General features: G+C 43.9%; 1 long non-coding RNA gene across 1 annotated transcript; it reads right to left on the reverse strand.

The window, feature by feature from the left end:
* Window positions 1-263: 263 nt before the first annotated feature.
* Window positions 264-20078, reverse strand: LOC123732536 (uncharacterized). Its single transcript, XR_006763202.1, has 3 exons — window positions 19883-20078; window positions 17658-17776; window positions 264-380 (listed from the first exon to the last, which is right to left on the reverse strand). It is a non-coding gene; the product is annotated as an uncharacterized lncRNA (long non-coding RNA).
* Between the last annotated feature and the right edge of the window lie 545 nt (window positions 20079-20623).

Here is a 20623-nt window from a genome sequence, read left to right on the forward strand (position 1 = left end):
TACAGACCATACAGCATGGGACCAGACTGATACAGCATGGGACCAGACTGATACAGACCATACAGCATGGACCAGACTGATACAGCCCATACAGCATGGGACCAGACTGATACAGCATGGGACCAGACTGATACAGAATGGGACCAGACTGATACAGCCCATACAGCACGGGACCAGACTGATTGAGCTTCGACTATTCTGGACTATATACCATAGAATGTGTACATCAACTAAAGGCATAGACAGATTATTAGATATCTTACCCGGTTCACTGTGGTATAAAACTCTATAGCCGTCGACATTCCCTTTCGGCTCTTTCCAAGATACATGTAATTTGCTCGTACCCAGCACTTTAAAACGTAATCTTCTGGGAGCTGGAACTGAAACAGAACAACAATAGACTATCATTAACACTGACTCATTCAGTTACAGTTTGTGTATTGATGATTAATATGTTGAATACAGAATACAGACCAGGGCCTATAGGGTAGTGCACTACTTTTTACCAGGGCCCATAGGACTCTGATTGAAAGTAGTGCACCACAGACGGAATAGGGTGCGATTTGGGAGGCAGATACAATCCCCAGCAGGTGTTAGTGCCACTACAGAACTACACATCAGCCAGGTTCATCACACACAGATACAATCCCCAGCAGGTGTTAGTGCCACTACAGAACTACACATCAGCCAGGTTAATCACACCCAGACATTGAACAGACATCTACAAAGACAACCCATTCTGGTATAACACAATAACATATTGGAAAACATATTGGATAACATATTGTTGTCCAATAACATATTGTTGTAAAATAACATATTGTTGTAGAATAACATATTGTTGTAAAATAACATATTGTTGTCCAATAACATATTGTTGTAAAATAACATATTGTTGTAAAATAACATATTGTTGTAAAATGACATATTGTTGTAAAATAACATATTGTTATAGAATAACATATTGTTGTAAAATAACATATTGTTGTAAAATAACATATTGTTGTCCAATAACATATTGTTGTAAAATAACATATTGTTGTAAAATAACATATTGTTGTAAAATAACATATTGTTGTAGAATAACATATTGTTGTAAAATAACATATTGTTGTAAAATAACATATTGTTGTAAAATAACATATTGTTGTAGAATAATATATTGTTGTAAAATAACATATTGTTGTCCAATAACATATTGTTGTAAAAGAACATATTGTTGTAAAATAACATATTGTTATAGAATAACATATTGTTGTAAAATAACATATTGTTGTAGAATAACATATTGTTGTAAAATAACATATTGTTGTAGAATAACATATTGTTGTCCAATAACATATTGCACAACAAACAGTTATAGACAAAGAGGGTTCTTAAATGTCAGTCATATTCTTTTACTTTTTGAGACACAATTTGTTACCTAGTAAGAAGGGGAGGGGCATTTTAGAGCCTGAAATCCCAACTGATAAACTTTGTTTCATGTAAAATAATTGTGAAACAGAGCAAATCAGATGGGATTCCAGGCTAGCATTTCTAAGCCGATGACAGCATCGACATTTCCTTTCAAAAAGACAGGTGCTGCAGACTGTTAAGAGTCAGTAAATGTTTGATCTCTCAGTTGATGGAGAATCAATCAGCTTCACCTGCTGTCCCGATGGAAAGAACAGTCAGTGGAAGACATTCTCTAGGCTATAGCTAGATATTGATGCTATCTGGCGTTTCTATACGCAGGCTGCTATGAGGAAGAGAATGAGACTTTTTTTACATGAAGTTGCTCTTACTTCTTAGTACCATGTAACAGCATGGTGTTTCTTGTAGCCATTAAGAACAACCAAATGTAAAGTGGTAGTCCTTTTTTCCCAACTATGGACAGACATTATTCCAGTAGTACGGTGAAATAATACTACCTGAGACTGACACAGAACTATTCATAAGGTTGGTGCATAGCACTTTCACCATTCACTTGGTCTACATTCTGTTAGTTGAACTACAAACTAGTCACCAGAACCACACTACTACATTCCCACCTTTTGAGTTGAGAAGACAAGGAGAAGTTGAGAAGACAATGAGAAGTTGAGAAAACAATGAGAAGTTGAGAAGACAATGAGAAGTTGGGAAGACAATGAGAAGTTGAGAAAACAATGAGAAGTTGAGAAGACAATGAGAAGTTGAGAAAACAATGAGAAGTTGAGAAGACAATGAGAAGTTGGGAAGACAATGAGAAGTTGAGAAAACAATGAGAAGTTGAGAAGACAATGAGAAGTTGAGAAGACAATGAGAAGTTGAGAAGACAATGGAAAGTTGAGAAGATGAGAAGACAATGAGAAGTTGAAAGTTGAGAAGACAATGAGAAGTTGAGAAGACAATGAGAAGTTGAGAAGACAATGAGAAGTTGAGAAGACAAGGAGAGGTTGAGAAGACAATGAGAAGTTGAAAAGACAATGGAAAGTTGAGAAGACAATGAGAAGTTGAGAAGACAAGGAGAGGTTGAGAAGACAATGATACGTTGAGAAGACAATGAGAAGATGAGAAGATAAGGAGAAGTTGAGAAGACAATGAGAAGTTGAGAAGACAAGGAGAGGTTGAGAAGACAAGGAGAAGTTGAGAAAACAATGAGATGTTGAGAAGACAATGAGAAGTTGAGAAGACAATGGAAAGTTGAGAAGATGAGAAGATAAGGAGAAGTTGAGAAGACAATGAGAAGTTGAGAAGACAAGGAGAGGTTGAGAAGACAATGAGAAGTTGAGAAGACAATGAGAAGTTGAGAAAACAATGAGAAGTTGAGAAGACAATGAGAAGTTGAGAAGACAATGAGAAGTTGAGAAGACACTGAGAAGTTGAAAAGACAAGGCTCTATGCCCAGGCCAACAAACACAGTGGTGTTTGTTTCTCCTTGCAAGGAGTAGAATGGGTACCAATGTAATCTTTACATGCCTATAAATCTATGAATCTACTACAGTATCTAACATATAGGGACTTGAAGCTGTTTATTATGAAGAATATAGGCATGTAAGGTTATATACAATCTGGCACAAGCTATAAATAAACGCTGAAGGATAGAGGGAAACCTTTAGGTCAGAGAAATAGATATGATCACTAACCTGATAGGAATTCATCTGGGGGTTGTTTCTGTGTTCAGTAAATATCTCCTATAAACCTGATAGGAATTCATCTGGGGGTTGTTTCTGTGTTCAGTAAATATCTCCTATAAACCTGATAGGAACTCATCTGGGGGTTGTTTCTGTGTTCAGTAAATATCTCCTATAAACCTGATAGGAATTCATCTGGGGGTTGTTTCTGTGTTCAGTAAATATCTCCTATAAACCTGATAGGAATTCATCTGGGGTTGTTTCTGTGTTCAGTAAATATCTCCTATAAACCTGATAGGAACTCATCTGGGGGTTGTTTCTGTGTTCAGTAAATATCTCCTATAAACCTGATAGGAATTCATCTGGGGGTTGTTTCTGTGTTCAGTAAATATCTCCTATAAACCTGATAGGAATTCATCTGGGGGTTGTTTCTGTGTTCAGTAAATATCTCCTATAAACCTGATAGGAATTCATCTGGGGGTTGTTTCTGTGTTCAGTAAATATCTCCTATAAACCTGATAGGAATTCATCTGGGGGTTGTTTCTGTGTTCAGTAAATATCTCCTATAAACCTGATAGGAATTCATCTGGGGGTTGTTTCTGTGTTCAGTAAATATCTCCTATAAACCTGATAGGAATTCATCTGGGGGTTGTTTCTGTGTTCAGTAAATATCTCCTATAAACCTGATAGGAATTCATCTGGGGGGTTGTTTCTGTGTTCAGTAAATATCTCCTATAAACCTGATAGGAATTCATCTGGGGGTTGTTTCTGTGTTCAGTAAATATCTCCTATAAACCTGATAGGAATTCATCTGGGGGTTGTTTCTGTGTTCAGTAAATATCTCCTATAAACCTGATAGGAACTCATCTGGGGGTTGTTTCTGTGTTCAGTAAATATCTCCTATAAACCTGATAGGAATTCATCTGGGGGTTGTTTCTGTGTTCAGTAAATATCTCCTATAAACCTGATAGGAATTCATCTGGGGGTTGTTTCTGTGTTCAGTAAATATCTCCTATAAACCTGATAGGAATTAATCTGGGGTTGTTTCTGTGTTCAGTAAATATCTCCTATAAACCTGATAGGAATTCATCTGGGGGTTGTTTCTGTGTTCAGTAAATATCTCCTATAAACCTGATAGGAATTCATCTGGGGTTGTTTCTGTGTTCAGTAAATACAGTGCATTCGGAAAGTGTTCAGACCCCTTGACTTTTTTTCCACATTTTGTTATGTTACAGCTTTACTCTAAAATGTATTACATATTATTTGTTCCTCATCAATCTACACACAATACCCCATAATCACAAAGCGAAAACAGGTTTTTAGATATTTTTTTCAAATGTATACATAAAAAAGTATAATAATAACTTAAGTACATAAGTATTCAGACCCTTTGCTATGAGACTTGAAATTGAGCTCAGGTGCATCCTGTTTCCAATGATGATCCTTGAGATGTTTCTACAACTTGATTGGAGTCCACCTGTGGTAAATTCAATTGATTGGACATGATTTGGAAAGGCACACACCTGTCTAAATAAAGGTCCTACAGTTGACAGTGCATGTCAGAGCAAAAACCAAGCCATGAGGTCGAAGGAATTGTCCGTAGAGCTCCGAGACAGGATTGTATCAAGGCACAGATCTGGGGAAGGATACCAAAACATGTCTGCAGCATTGAAGGTCCCCAAGAACACAGTGGCCTCCATCATTCTTAAATGGAAGAGATTTGGAACCACCAAGAATCTTCTTAGAGCTGGCCACCTGGCCAAACTGAGCAATCGGGGGAGAAGGTCCTTGGTCAGGGAGGTGACCAAGAACCAGATGGTCACTCTGACAGAGCTCCAGATTTCCTCTGTGGAGATGCGAGAACCTTCCAGAAGGACAAACATCTCTGCAGCACTCCACCAATCAGGCCTTTATGGTAGAGTGGCCAGACGGAAGCCACTCCTCAGTAAAAGGCACATAACAGCCCGCTTGGAGTTTGCCGAAAGGCACCTAAAGGACTCTCAGACCATGAGAAACAAGATTCTCTGGTCTGATGAAACCAAGATTGAACTCTTTGGCCTGAATGCCAAGCATCACGTCTAGAGGAAACCTGGCACCATCCCTACAGGGAAGCATGGTGGTGGCAGCATCATGCTATGGGATGTTTTTCAGCGACAGGGACTGGGAGACTAGACAGGATCGAGGGAAAGATGAACGGAGCAAAGTACAGAGAGATCCTTGGTGAAAACCTGCTCCAAAGCGCTCAGGACCTCAGACTGGGGCAAAGGTTCACCTTCCAACAGGACAACAACCCTAAGCACACAGCCAAGACAATGCAGAAGAGGCTTTGGGACAAGTCTCTGAATCAAATCAAATGTATTTATAAAGCCCTTCTTACATCAGCTGATATCTCAAAGTGCTGTACAGAAACCCAGCCTAAAACCCCAAACAGCAAGCAATGCAGGTGTAGAAGCATGGATGTCCTTGAGTGGCCAAGCCAGAGCCCAGACTTGAACCCGATCGAACATCTCTGGAGAGACCTGAAAATAGCTATGCAGCGACGCTCCCCATCCAACCTGACAGAGCTTGAGAGGATCTGCAGAGAAGAATTGGAGAAACTCCCCAAATACAGGTGTGCCAAGCTTGTAGCGTCACACCCAAGAAGACTCGAGGCTGTAGTTGCTGCCAAAGGTGCTTCAGCAAAGTACTGAATAAAGGGTCTGAATACTTATTATGAAAATGTCATATTTCAGTTTTACATTTTTATAAATGTGTGCTGAGTAAATATATCCTGAAATTCCTGTTCAGTCCATAACCTGAACATATGCTGTGATCTCTAGTGTTTTATCTAACCGTGTGTATCAACATAGGTTTGTAATGAATAGAGACATTTGGTGACACCTTAAACAGTTATACAGGTCTAGAACACCCCCTGGGAAACAGAAAAGACAATTAAATAATGGCTGGATACTAGATGTGAATTTAATGTGAGGTATTTAAAACCTCCTGGGAAACAGAAAAGACAATTAAATCATGACTGGATACTAGATGTGAATTTAATGTGAGGTATTTAACACCACCTGGGAAACAGAAATTACAATTAAATAATGGCTGGATACTAGATGTGAATATAATGTGAGGTATTTAACACCACCTGGGAAACAGAAATGACAATTAAATAATGACTGGATACTAGATGTGAATTTAATGTGAGGTATTTAACACCACCTGGGAAACAGAAATGACAATTAAATAATGACTGGATACTAGATGTGAATTTAATGTGAGGTATTTAACACCACCTGCCTGGCCAGAAGTAGCTACAAATTCATAAATTCCCATCTTTAAGTACTTTCCATTTGTACTGTCTGAGTCACTGCACATGAATTGAGTTGACGGAGGATAGGATGTTTATTAGTCCAGATAGACATTAGTCTTCTGCTTTTGTCAACCCGCTGATATACACACATAAGGTGGGAGAGGCTGCAGCAGGGGTTACATTCCTGTCAAGGGAACATCGGCAATATGTGGCACCTGAGATATTGATGCCAGCAACCCTCCGCTCATTCCCTGATAGATCACCCCTCCGAGTGCATGGGAGCATCTGTCAGCCTGACTCAACTGGACATGAGATCTGAATAATGTATTGGAACATATACGTCCATTTGCTCTGTGTGAGGATGAGGGTGTGGAGGATTCCTAGAGGAACAGTGGAACACTATTGTGAGTCGAGGCTTCCACAGATGAATACAGTAGCTGTGAGAGGGATTCCTTCATGATGTGATGCATTTCATTATTCCACCCTTGTCTATCAGCATGTCATTGTTCCACCCTTGGCTATCAGCATGTCATTATTCCACCCTTGGCTATCAGCATGTCATTGTTCCACCCTTGGCTATCAGCATGTCATTATTCCACCCTTGGCTATCAGCATGTCATTATTCCACCCTTGGCTATCAGCATGTCATTATTCCACCTTTGGCTATCAGCATGTCATTATTCCACCCTTGGCTATCAGCATGTCATTATTCCACCCTTGGCTATCAGCATGTCATTATTCCACCCTTGGCTATCAGCATGTCGTTATTCCACCCTTGGCTATCAGCATGTTGTTATTCCACCCTTGGCTATCAGCATGTCATTATTCCACCCTTGGCTATCAGCATGTCATTGTTCCACCCTTGGCTATCAGCATGTCATTATTCCACCCATGGCTATCAGCATGTCATTGTTCCACCCTTGGCTATCAGCATGTCATTGTTCCACCCTTGGCTATCAGCATGTCATTATTCCACCCTTGGCTATCAGCATGTCATTATTCCACCCTTGGCTATCAGCATGTTGTTATTCCACCCTTGGCTATCAGCATGTCATTATTCCACCCTTGGCTATCAGCATGTCATTGTTCCACCCTTGGCTATCAGCATGTCATTATTCCACCCTTGGCTATCAGCATGTCATTGTTCCACCCTTGGCTATCAGCATGTCATTGTTCCACCCTTGGCTATCAGCATGTCATTATTCCACCCTTGGCTATCAGCATGTCATTATTCCACCTTTGGCTATCAACATGTCATTATTCCACCCTTGGCTATCAGCATGTCATTATTCCACCCTTGGCTATCAGCATGTCGTTATTCCGCCCTTGGCTATCAGCATGTCGTTATTCCACCCTTGGCTATCAGCATGTCATTATTCCACCCTTGGCTATCAGCATGTCATTATTCCACCCTTGGCTATCAGCATGTCATTATTCCACCCTTGGCTATCAGCATTTCATTATTCCACCCTTGGCTATCAGCATGTCATTTATCCACCCTTGGCTATCAGCATGTCATTGTTCCACCCTTGGCTATCAGCATGTTGTTATTCCACCCTTGGCTATCAGCATGTCATTATTCCACCCTTGTCTATCAGCATGTCATTATTCCACCCTTGGCTATCAGCATGTCATTATTCCACCCTTGGCTATCAGCATGCCATTACTCCACCCTTGGCTATCAGCATGTCATTATTCCACCCTTGGCTATCAGCATGTCATTATTCCACCCTTGGCTATCAGCATGTCATTGTTCCACCCTTGGCTATCAGCATGTCATTATTCCACCCTTGGCTATCAGCATGTCATTATTCCACCCTTGGCTATCAGCATGTCATTGTTCCACCCTTGGCTATCAGCATGTCATTGTTCCACCCTTGTCTATCAGCATGTCATTGTTCCACCCTTGGCTATCAGCATGTCATTATTCCACCCTTGGCTATCAGCATGTCATTGTTCCACCCTTGGCTATCAGCATGTCATTGTTCCACCCTTGGCTATCAGCATGTCATTATTCCACCCTTGGCTATCAGCATGTCATTATTCCACCTTTGGCTATTAGCATGTCATTATTCCACCCTTGGCTATCAGCATGTCATCATTCCACCCTTGGCTATCAGCATGTCATTATTCCACCCTTGGCTATCAGCATGTCATTATTCCACCCTTGGCTATCAGCATGTCGTTATTCCACCCTTGGCTATCAGCATGTCATTATTCCACCCTTGGCTATCAGCATGTCGTTATTCCACCCTTGGCTATCAGCATGTCATTATTCCACCCTTGGCTATCAGCATGTCATTGTTCCACCCTTGGCTATCAGCATGTCATTATTCCACCCTTGGCTATCAGCATGTCATTGTTCCACCCTTGGCTATCAGCATGTCATTGTTCCACCCTTGGCTATCAGCATGTCATTATTCCACCCTTGGCTATCAGCATGTCATTATTCCACCTTTGGCTATCAGCATGTCATTATTCCACCCTTGGCTATCAGCATGTCATTATTCCACCCTTGGCTATCAGCATGTCGTTATTCCGCCCTTGGCTATCAGCATGTCATTATTCCACCCTTGGCTATCAGCATGTCATTATTCCACCCTTGGCTATCAGCATGTCATTATTCCACCCTTGGCTATCAGCATGTCATTATTCCACCCTTGGCTATCAGCATGTCATTATTCCACCCTTGGCTATCAGCATGTCATTTATCCACCCTTGGCTATCAGCATGTCATTGTTCCACCCTTGGCTATCAGCATGTTGTTATTCCACCCTTGGCTATCAGCATGTCATTATTCCACCCTTGTCTATCAGCATGTCAGTATTCCACCCTTGGCTATCAGCATGTCATTATTCCACCCTTGGCTATCAGCATGCCATTACTCCACCCTTGGCTATCAGCATGTCATTATTCCACCCTTGGCTATCAGCATGTCATTATTCCACCCTTGGCTATCAGCATGTCATTGTTCCACCCTTGGCTATCAGCATGTCATTATTCCACCCTTGGCTATCAGCATGTCATTATTCCACCCTTGGCTATCAGCATGTCATTGTTCCACCCTTGGCTATCAGCATGTCATTATTCCACCCTTGGCTATCAGCATGTCATTATTCCACCCTTGGCTATCAGCATGTCATTATTCCACCCTTGGCTATCAGCATGTCATTGTTCCACCCTTGGCTATCAGCATGTTGTTATTCCACCCTTGGCTATCAGCATGTCATTGTCACTCTCATCTCATCCCTCATCTCTCATCTCATCCCTCTCTCATCTCTCGCTCCTCTCATCCCTCGCTCCTCTCATCCCTCGCTCCTCTCATCCCTCTCTCCTCTCATCCCTCTCTCCTCTCATCCCTCTCATCCCTCTCTCCTCTCATCCCTCTCATCCCTCTCTCCTCACATCCCTCTCCTCTCATCACTCTCTCATCTCATCCCTCGCTCCTCTCATCCTCTCTCCTCTCATCCCTCTCTCCTCTCATCCCTCTCCTCTCATCCCTCTCCTCTCATCCCTCTCTCCTCTCCTCTCATCCCTCTCTCCTCTCATCCCTCTCCTCTCATCCCTCTCTCCTCTCCTCTCATCCCTCTCTCCTCTCCTCTCCTCTCATCCCTCTCTCCTCTCCTCTCATCCCTCTCTCCTCTCATCCCTCTCTCCTCTCATCCCTCTCCTCTCATCCCTCTCTCCTCTCATCCCTCTCCTCTCATCCCTCTCTCCTCTCCTCTCATCCCTCTCCTCTCATCCCTCTCTCCTCTCCTCTCATCCCTCTCTCCTCTCCCCTCATCCCTCTCTTCTCTCATCCCTCTCCTCTCATCCCTCTCTCCTCTCCTCTCATCCCTCTCTCCTCTCATCCCTCTCCTCTCATCCCTCTCTATTCTCCTCTCCTCCATGTGAGGAGTCTTCTGTTTTGGCAGATAGCACTTACCCCTGAATCCTCTGAGCCCTTTACCTGTCTGTCTGTCTGTCTGTCTGTCTGTCTGTCTGTCTGTCTGTCTGTCTGTCTGTCTGTCTGTCTGTCTGTCTGTCTGTCTGTCTGTCTGTCTGTCTGTCTGTCTGTCTGTCTGTCTGTCTGTCTGTCTGTCTGTCTGTCTGTCTGTCTGTCTGTCTGTCTGTCTGTCTGTCTGTCTGTCTGTCTGTCTGTCTGTCTTCCCTCTCTCGGCACGCTGCTCACCTACCTGACTAAGGCCTCGCTTCATCTGTTTTGAACATGTATCTGTTACCAGCATGGTGCGTAAATCCCTGCTGAGGGTATTTAAATATTAAGACTGTTCTGCTAGTCCTCGATCACACCACGTGGAGAATGAGGCTGCACTATACATTCGGTGCCATTCAGTCAAAGTTGGTTAAGAGTACTGTCATGTTAAATACTACAAATGTGGGGATTAGAGAAGAGATATTGACCAAGAGTTCTTTGGATAATGTGAATTAGGTTTACCTAGAATGTCAATATGTTCTTCATTCTACTCATCCAGGCCTAAATGAAACCCCAGACATGGATTTAAAATGAACATTAACACAGTAGCATTAACAACACAGGCCATTATGACCCCTCTACACTCTACACTCTTAGAAAATAAGATGCTATCTAGAACCTTAAAAGGGTTCTTCAGCTGTCCCCATAGGAAAACCCTTTGAGAACTGTCCCCATAGGAAAACCCTTTGAGAACTGTCCCCATAGGAAAACCTTTTGAGAACTGTCCCCATAGGAGAACCCTTTGAGAACTGTCCCCATAGGAAAACCCTTTGAGAACTGTCCCCATAGGAAAACCTTTTGAGAACTGTCCCCATAGGAAAACCCTTTGAGAACTGTCCCCATAGGAAAACCCTTTGAGAACTGTCCCCATAGGAAAACCCTTTGAGAACTGTCCCCATAGGAAAACCTTTTGAGAACTGTCCCCATAGGAAAACCCTTTGAGAACTGTCCCCATAGGAAAACCCTTTGAGAACTGTCCCCATAGGAAAACCCTTTGAGAACTGTCCCCATAGGAAAACCTTTTGAGAACTGTCCCCATAGGAAAACCCTTTGAGAACTGTCCCCATAGGAAAACCCTTTGAGAACTGTCCCCATAGGAAAACCCTTTGAGAACTGTCCCCATAGGAAAACCTTTTGAGAACTGTCCCCATAGGAAAACCTTTTGAGAACTGTCCCCATAGGAAAACCCTTTGAGAACTGTCCCCATAGGAAAACCCTTTGAGAACTGTCCCCATAGGGAAAACCCTTTGAGAACTGTCCCCATAGGAAAACCCTTTGAGAACTGTCCCCATAGGAAAACCTTTTGAGAACTGTCCCCATAGGAGAACCTTTTGAGAACTGTCCCCATAGGAAAACCCTTTGAGAACTGTCCCAATAGGAAAACCTTTTGAGAACTGTCCCCATAGGAAAACCCTTTGAGAGCTGTCCCAATAGGAAAACCCTTTGAGAACTGTCCCCGTAGGAAAACCTTTGAGAACTGTCCCCGTAGGAAAACCCTTTGAGAACTGTCCCCATAGGAAAACCCTTTGAGAACTGTCCCCGTAGAAAAACTCTTTGAGAACTGTCCCCATAGGAAAACCCTTTGAGAACTGTCCCCGTAGGAAAACCCTTTGAGAACTGTCCCCATAGGAAAACCCTTTGAGAACTGTCCCCGTAGGAAAACCCTTTGAGAACTGTCCCCATAGAAAAACCCTTTGAGAACTGTCCCGTAGGGAAAACCCTTTGAGAACTGTCCCCATAGAAAAACCCTTTGAGAACTGTCCCCATAGGAAAACCCTTTGAGAACTGTCCCCATAGAAAAACCCTTTGAGAACTGTCCCCATAGGAAAACCCTTTGAGAACTGTCCCCATAGGAAAACCCTTTGAGAACTGTCCCCATAGGAAAACCCTTTGAGAACTGTCCCCATAGGAAAACCCTTTGAGAACTGTCCCCATAGGAAAACCCTTTGAGAACTGTCCCCATAGGAAAACCCTTTGAGAACTGTCCCCATAGAAAAACCCTTTGAGAACTGTCCCCATAGGAAAACCCTTTGAGAACTGTCCCCATAGGAAAACCCTTTGAGAACTGTCCCCATAGGAAAACCCTTTGAGAACTGTCCCCATAGGAAAACCCTTTGAGAACTGTCCCCATAGGAAAACCCTTTGAGAACTGTCCCCATAGGAAAACCCTTTGAGAACTGTCCCCATAGGAAAACCCTTTGAGAACTGTCCCCATAGGAAAACCCTTTAAAGAACCCTTTTGGTTCCAGGTAAACCTTTTGAGGTTCCATGTAGAATCCTTTCCACAGAGGGTTCTACATGGAACCCAAAAGGGTTCTACCTGGAACCAAAAGGGTTCTACCTGGAACCAAAAAGGGTGCTCCTATGGGGACAGCAGAAGAACCCTTTTGGAGCCTCTTATTGTAAGAGGGTACTCTACTGTGTAGGTCATTGAAAACACAACAATCTGTTTGGTTTTATTGAACTGTTTTTCTGACACTCTCATCAGCATCTCTCCCTACACATACAAATTCACCAATCTAGATTTTAACACGCTGAAATGAAACACCTTGTTTTTCTAATTAGGTAACTAAAAGCTAATCTGATGCCATTTGGAGAACAGCATGAAGCTGACCCATACAGTCAGACATGGAATCAATAGAGAATCATTAGTGAAGGACTCTGTCATATGAAACAGCATGCCACTGACCCCAGAGCCTGACCAGACAACACACTGGGGGGCCCAAAGACAGGTAGAGGTTGGCTGTTACAGGTTGTAGCAGCTAGTTGTGTCCAGTGTCCACTACAATAGGAGATGAAAGACAGTGGTGACGGGGGGTTCAAATAACCTAAAATCACTTCTTTTTGCAGCAAATGGAACTCCCAGTGTATTATATATACAGGAAATGGTAAGTGGCCTAGCTTGACCCGACAGAGAGGCGTGGGGGAGAGACGCGCAGACCAGTTACACATTATATATACACCCTCCACAGACAGGAGTCAGTAGCCGTGGGGGAGAGACGTGCAGACCAGATATACATTATATATACACCCTCCACAGACAGGAGTCAGTAGCCGTGGGGGAGAGACCTGCAGACCAGATATACATTATATATACACCCTCCACAGACAGGAGTCAGTAGCCGTGGGGGAGAGACGTGCAGACCAGATATACATTATATATACACCCTCCACAGACAGGAGTCAGTAGCCGTGGGGGAGAGACCTGCAGACCAGATATACATTATATATACACACCCTCCACAGACAGGAGTCAGTAGCCGTGGGGGAGAGACGTGCAGACCAGATATACATTATATATACACCCTCCACAGACAGGAGTCAGTAGCCGTGGGGGAGAGACGTGCAGACCAGTTACACATTATATATACACCCTCCACAGACAGGAGTCAGTAGCCGTGGGGAGAGACGTACAGACCAGATATACATTATATATACACCCTCCACAGACAGGAGTCAGTAGCCGTGGGGGAGAGACGTGCAGGCCAGTTACACATTATATATACACCCTCCACAGACAGGAGTCAGTAGCCGTGGGGAGAGACGTACAGACCAGATATACATTATATATACACCCTCCACAGACAGGAGTCAGTAGCCGTGGGGGAGAGACGTGCAGACCAGATATACATTATATATACACCCTCCACAGACAGGAGTCAGTAGCCGTGGGGAGAGACGTGCAGACCAGATATACATTATATATACACCCTCCACAGACAGGAGTCAGTAGCCGTGGGGGAGAGACGTGCAGACCAGTTACACATTATATATACACCCTCCACAGACAGGAGTCAGTAGCCGTGGGGAGAGACGTGCAGACCAGATATACATGATATATACACCCTCCACAGACAGGAGTCAGTAGCCGTGGGGGAGAGACGTGCAGACCAGATATACATTATATATACACCCTCCACAGACAGGAGTCAGTAGCCGTGGGGGAGAGACGTGCAGACCAGTTACACATTATATATACACCCTCCACAGACAGGAGTCAGTAGCCGTGGGGAGAGACGTGCAGACCAGATATACATTATATATACACCCTCCACAGACAGGAGTCAGTAGCCGTGGGGGAGAGACGTGCAGACCAGTTACACATTATATATACACCCTCCACAGACAGGAGTCAGTAGCCGTGGGGGAGAGACGTGCAGACCAGATATACATTATACACTGCTCAAAAAAATAAAGGGAACACTAAAATAACACATCCTAGATCTGAATGAATGAAATAATCTTATTAAATACTTCTATCTTTACATAGTTGAATGTGCTGACAACAAAATCACACAAAAATAATCAATGGAAATCCAATTTATCAACCCATGGAGGTCTGGATTCGGAGTCACACTCAAAATTAAAGTGTAAAACCACACTACAGGCTGATCCAACTTTGATGTAATGTCCTTAAAACAAGTCAAAATGAGGCTCAGTAGTGTGTGTGGCCTCCACGTGCCTGTATGACCTCCCTACAACGCCTGGGCATGCTCCTGATGAGGTGGCGGATGGTCTCCTGAGGGATCTCCTCCCAGACCTGGACTAAAGCATCCGCCAACTCCTGGACAGTCTGTGGTGCAACGTGGCGCTGGTGGATGGAGCGAGACATGATGTCCCAGATGTGCTCAATTGGATTCAGGTCTGGGGAACGGGCGGGCCAGTCCATAGCATCAATGCCTTCCTCTTGCAGGAACTGCTGACACACTCCAGCCACATGAGGTCTAGCATTGTCTTGCATTAGGAGGAACCCAGGGCCAACCGCACCAGCATATGGTCTCACAAGGGGTCTGAGGATCTCATCTCGGTACCTAATGGCAGTCAGGCTACCTCTGGCGAGCACATGGAGGGCTGTGCGGCCCCCCAAAGAAATGCCACCCCACACTATGACTGACCCACCGCCAAACCGGTCATGCTGGAGGATGTTGCATGCAGCAGAACGTTCTCCACGGCGTCTCCAGACTCTGTCACGTCTGTCACGTGCTCAGTGTGAACCTGCTTTCATCTGTGAAGAGCACAGGGCGCCAGTGGCAGTGCTCCTCCTTGCACAAAGGCGGAGGTAGCGGTCCTGCTGCTGGGTTGCTGCCCTCCTACGGCCTCCTCCACGTCTCCTGATGTACTGGCCTGTCTCCTGGTAGCGCCTCCATGCTCTGGACACTACGCTGACAGACACAGCAAACCTTCTTGCCACGGCTCGCATTGATATGCCTTCCTGGATGAGCTGCACTACCTGAGCCACTTGTGTGGGTTGTAGACTCCGTCTCATGCTACCACTAGAGTGAAATCACCGCCAGCATTCAAAAGTGACCAAAACATCAGCCAGGAAGCATAGGAACTGAGAAGTGGTCTGTGGTTACCACCTGCAGAACCACTCCTTTATTGGGGGTGTCTTGCTAATTGCCTATAATTTCCACCTGTTGTCTATTCCATTTGCACAACAGCATGTGAAATTTATTGTCAATCAGTGTTGCTTCCTAAGTGGACAGTTTGATTTCACAGAAGTGTGATTGACTTGGAGTTACATTGTGTTGTTTAAGTGTTCCCTTTATTTTTTTTAGCAGTATATATACACCCTCCACAGACAGGAGTCAGTAGCCGTGGGGGAGAGACGTGCAGACCAGATATACATTATATATACACCCTCCACAGACAGGAGTCAGTAGCCGTGGGGGAGAGACGTGCAGACCAGATATACATTATATATACACCCTCCACAGACAAGAGTTAGTAGCCGTGGGGGAGAGACGTGCAGACCAGATATACATTATATATACACCCTCCACAGACAGGAGCCAGAAATCCCCCTTTTCACACCAGACCTGGGTTCAAATAGTATTTGTTAATGGTTTAATTGAGCCTGCCTGGACTGCCAGGTGGACAGGGATGACACTCTTGGGAGTTGGGGCTATCCCATTGGTTCCACTGCGCCAGGTAAGCTTAACTGAACTTTCCAAGTATTTGAAAGAAAACAAATACTAATCGAACCCAGGTCTGCTGCACACCAGTCCACAGAGCCTCCACTCCCACACCAGATTAACCCAGGTCTGCTCCACACCAGTCCACAGAGCCTCCACTCCGGCACCAGATGAACCCAGGTCTGCTCCACACCAGTCCACAGAGCCTCCACTCCCACACCAGATTAACCCAGGTCTGCTCCACACCAGTCCACAGAGCCTCCACTCCCACACCAGATGAACCCAGGTCTGCTCCACACCAGTCCACAGAGCCTCCACTCCCACACCAGATGAACCCAGGTCTGCTCCACACCAGTCCACAGAGCCTCCACTCCCACACCAGATGAACCCAGGTCTGCTCCACACCAGTCCACAGAGCCTCCACTCCCACACCAGATGCTTTACTTTGCCTGCATCCCGAATCGCACCTTATTCCCTATATAGTGCACTACTTTTGACCAGAGCCCTATGAGCCCTATGGGCCCTGGTTAAAAGTAGTGTACTACATAGGGAATAGGGTGTCATTTGGGACGCAGACTTTACTTCTGGCCATCGGGATCATTTCACTCCAAGGCCTGGATGGAATGTTTAGCTGAACTACGTCCAAGCAGCACACAGCCAAGACAATTAAATGTTGATGTGTCCCTGGAGGACGTTATCATATGTACCCCCCCTCAGATAGGATCCTGAATATTCTCCCTTTCCGATCCGCTCACAGCAGACCTGGGTTCACATACTATTCAAAATCTTTCAACTATTTGGGGGGGGTTGACTGAGTCTGCCTAGAGTGCCAGATGGGTTTGAGGGTTTGCCATTTTGAGATTATTCTATTGCCCAATTAAAGCAGGCAGGCTCAATCAAGCACAGATAAAAAAAAAGTATTTGAAATAATTGCGAATAGTATTTAAACCCAGTTTGTCTCCAAGACCAGACCAAACGAGACCAGCTCCACAGGGTTCTTCCATTGACCACAGGTGAAGGTTGTTGCATGATAGATGACTGAATCATCTTGAGGATATCAAGTCGGCAGCCCAGCTAAGCATGATAGCAATCAGATGTGCTTCTGTGACTGGACCTTATATCTCATTATAAGGCTCGGTTTATGCTCCATGTAAAAATGTATATGATTACACCCAAATAATATTCTTTACAACAACAAAAAACATGAAAAAGCATGACAAACACAAAACAAAGACATGGTGTGGGGTGAAATGGCATGTCCACATACAGTAAGAGATGGAATGAAATGGGACCAAATCTGCACATCAAAAGAGGAACTGACAGAGGAGACCACCAACGGAAGCATTTGGGTAATCATCCAGTCACAGTGTAGTCCTTACCTTGACCCTGGGCAGGGGCTGGGAAATGTACAGCCAACACCAGGAAGAGCAGAGGACACCATGTCCTTATTGGGAGTCCTACAATCAGCATCCTTACAACTGTGATGCTCCTTCTGCACCTAGCGGGGAGAGGAGGAAAAATACAGACTATTTAACACTGCCTGACTGCCACAGCTGTGGGCTTTGGAGAGCGCTAGAAAGAGGTTTTAGGAATAATGATGAGAGAGAGAGAGGGAGAGAGAGAGAGAGAGAGAGAGAGAGAGGGGGGAGAGAGAGAGGGGGGAGAGAGAGAAGGACAGAGAGACAGAGAATGAGAGAGAATGAGAGAGAAAGAAAGAGAATGAGAGAGAGAGAGAGAGAGCGAGAGGGAGAGAGAGAGAGAGAGAGAGGGGGAGAGAGAGAAGGACAGAGAGACAGAGAATGAGAGAGAATGAGAGAGAAAGAAAGAGAATGAGAGAGAGAGAGAGAGAGAGCAAGAGAGAGAGAATGACAGATAGACAGAGAATGAGAGAGAGAGTGAATGAGAGAGAGAGAGAGAGAGAGGGAGAGAGAGAGAGAGCGAGAGAGGGGGAGAGAGAGAAGGACAGAGAGACAGAGAATGAGAGAGAATGAGAGAGAAAGAAAGAGAATGAGAGAGAGAGAGAGAGAGAGAGAGAGAGAGAGAGAGAGAGAGAGAAGAGAGAGAGTGTGTATGAGAGTGAGAGTGTTTACTTCCCTTGGCAATGTAAACATATGTTTCCCATGCCAATAAAGCCCCTTAAATTGAAAATTGAAATTGAGAGACACAGAGAGAGAGACCAGCATTGAGTAGTAACAGACGTCCATAGCTATAGGGCTTTTTCAGTGTCGAGGCCCAGCCTGTCTCAAGTGGGGGCAGGCAGAAGGGAGTGAGGGGAAAAAGGGGAAGATCAGAGTCACTTTGAGAATGGGAAGTTGGAAACAGAACAGTAGAGGACTTTGTTACATTTTGACGGACAGGCCCAAGAGAACATTTCTTGAGTGCCATTGTTGACATTGAGAACAAGCAGAGCTCAACTTGTCTGTCACTCATCATTAAGGCTTTGACGAGACAGGCAGATTGTAACAGCAGCACAGGAATGGAGGAAGCTAGTACAATACTGCCACATAGGACTGCTGTAGGGCAGTAGGCTGAAAATGACATATAAGTGAATAATGTGTCAAAATGTGTCTTTATATAGAGAGATACTGTACAGCATAATCCTGGCATCTGTGTCCATCAAACTAAGCCTGGACATTGACTTCACGACAGAGATATCATTTAGACATTTAACTATTTTATACAAGCAAAAGCATAAAATGTTTTTTTCAAAACTATTATTTGCTATACTTATGCAATACAATTGAACCAAAACAAGAAAATATGTTGTCATTGGATTTAGGTTAAAAGTTGGGTGAAAAAGGGATATGTTTTTTTTTTTACAGTTTGATGACAGTTTCCCACGTTGTTTCAATGTTATCACATTTATTTATCGTTGTTTAAATGACGTGGAAACACCGTTGATTCAACCAGTTTGTTTCCAATGGGAAGTAACTATTTGCTGACAAACACTGGATGTTTTTTCCCCTACTTGTAAACCCTTATGGCCAATTATTCTTCAAATGAAGAAGTATACATGAATCAGCACATTCAGTTTGAAAGCTGAAACTGCTGATGAAACTCGTGAAGTAGTAATCCCTAAACGCTGTCCAATCAAAATACACCTCATCAAGCTGAACTATGTAGCCTACACGTCAATAGAAGATGAGATAGGAACAAAACGCACCTTGTCGCCCTGGAAACAACCGGAAAATAAACATGTTTCTTTTTTTTGTATTTACAATGAAATTCCACGAAGACCATAATAATGATAGTTAGTAATACATCAAAATAATTTCTGACTTGATTTATAGACACACAAAAACATTTGAATGGCTTAGATTACCCCAGTTGTGCAACTATCACAGTGCCTAGTTCAGAAGTTCATCGTTAACTTGTGCACCCGACAGGAAACCGATGAGAAGATTCCCACAAGTTTAGTTCAATTCTACAACTTTCAATTCGTTTACAATTCATTTGGTCATTTATCAGTATACTTGATCAAGTCAACCTATCCACTTGATTGCCTTTGAGAGCGTGGAGTAAAGGACCATAATAAATAAAGGCTAAGCACTCCAAACAAAACAAATTCCATACTGAATTAATGAAATAGCAATCCATAACTCACAAATCATCAAATCCTAAACGCTCCTATTTCCCACGGATCCTCTCAATCCCCAGAGTGTGTGTCTGTCTCCCTGGTTTGTTTCAGCCTCTCTCAGTCAACTATTCCGTCAGTCAGTCCACACTAAAACTGGGGGTGGCTGTTTCTTGCGTCGTTATTCACCCATCCCTTCGGCTATTCATCCCCCTCTACTTCTCTCTCCTTCCTTCACCTCATTTCATCCTGTGGACTGACGGGGAAAAAAAGAAAAGAAATCGACCAATTGCTGCGGAACAGAAGGACGGAGCAAAACGGGAGGGTGGAATTCGACAAAACCCTCAGGCACTTTCCCTCGACAGGACTTGTCAAGTAAACGACTTGTAACCGAATGTAGGTTTTAACACTCAGGAAATGGTAATTCAGCTCTATCGTTAGTTGTCACAGCATTGTTATGTCTGACACCGACTGGATTGGAATGGTGGAAGCTGAGCAGGTGCTTCGACACATTCTGTTGCGCGCTCTCTGGTGCTCTGAGGCTGTGACCGCACCAAGTGACTATACATTTAAACATACATCTACGCTAAGTTGTGCCTTGAATGGCTGTTGCGTAATATCTAATGAACATTTGAAAATTCCCTAGGAATAGGGCCTTATTTTAGTTGACTTGTCTTTTGGGACAGCGTAATTTGAAACGTGGGTAATAGTAAATTGTGCAGCATTGCGGCTCTGGAATAAACTCCACTCCACACCAGCTGTACTGTAGCA

Source organism: Salmo salar, unplaced genomic scaffold, assembly GCF_905237065.1.
Source record: "Salmo salar unplaced genomic scaffold, Ssal_v3.1, whole genome shotgun sequence".
NCBI lineage: Eukaryota > Metazoa > Chordata > Actinopteri > Salmoniformes > Salmonidae > Salmo > Salmo salar.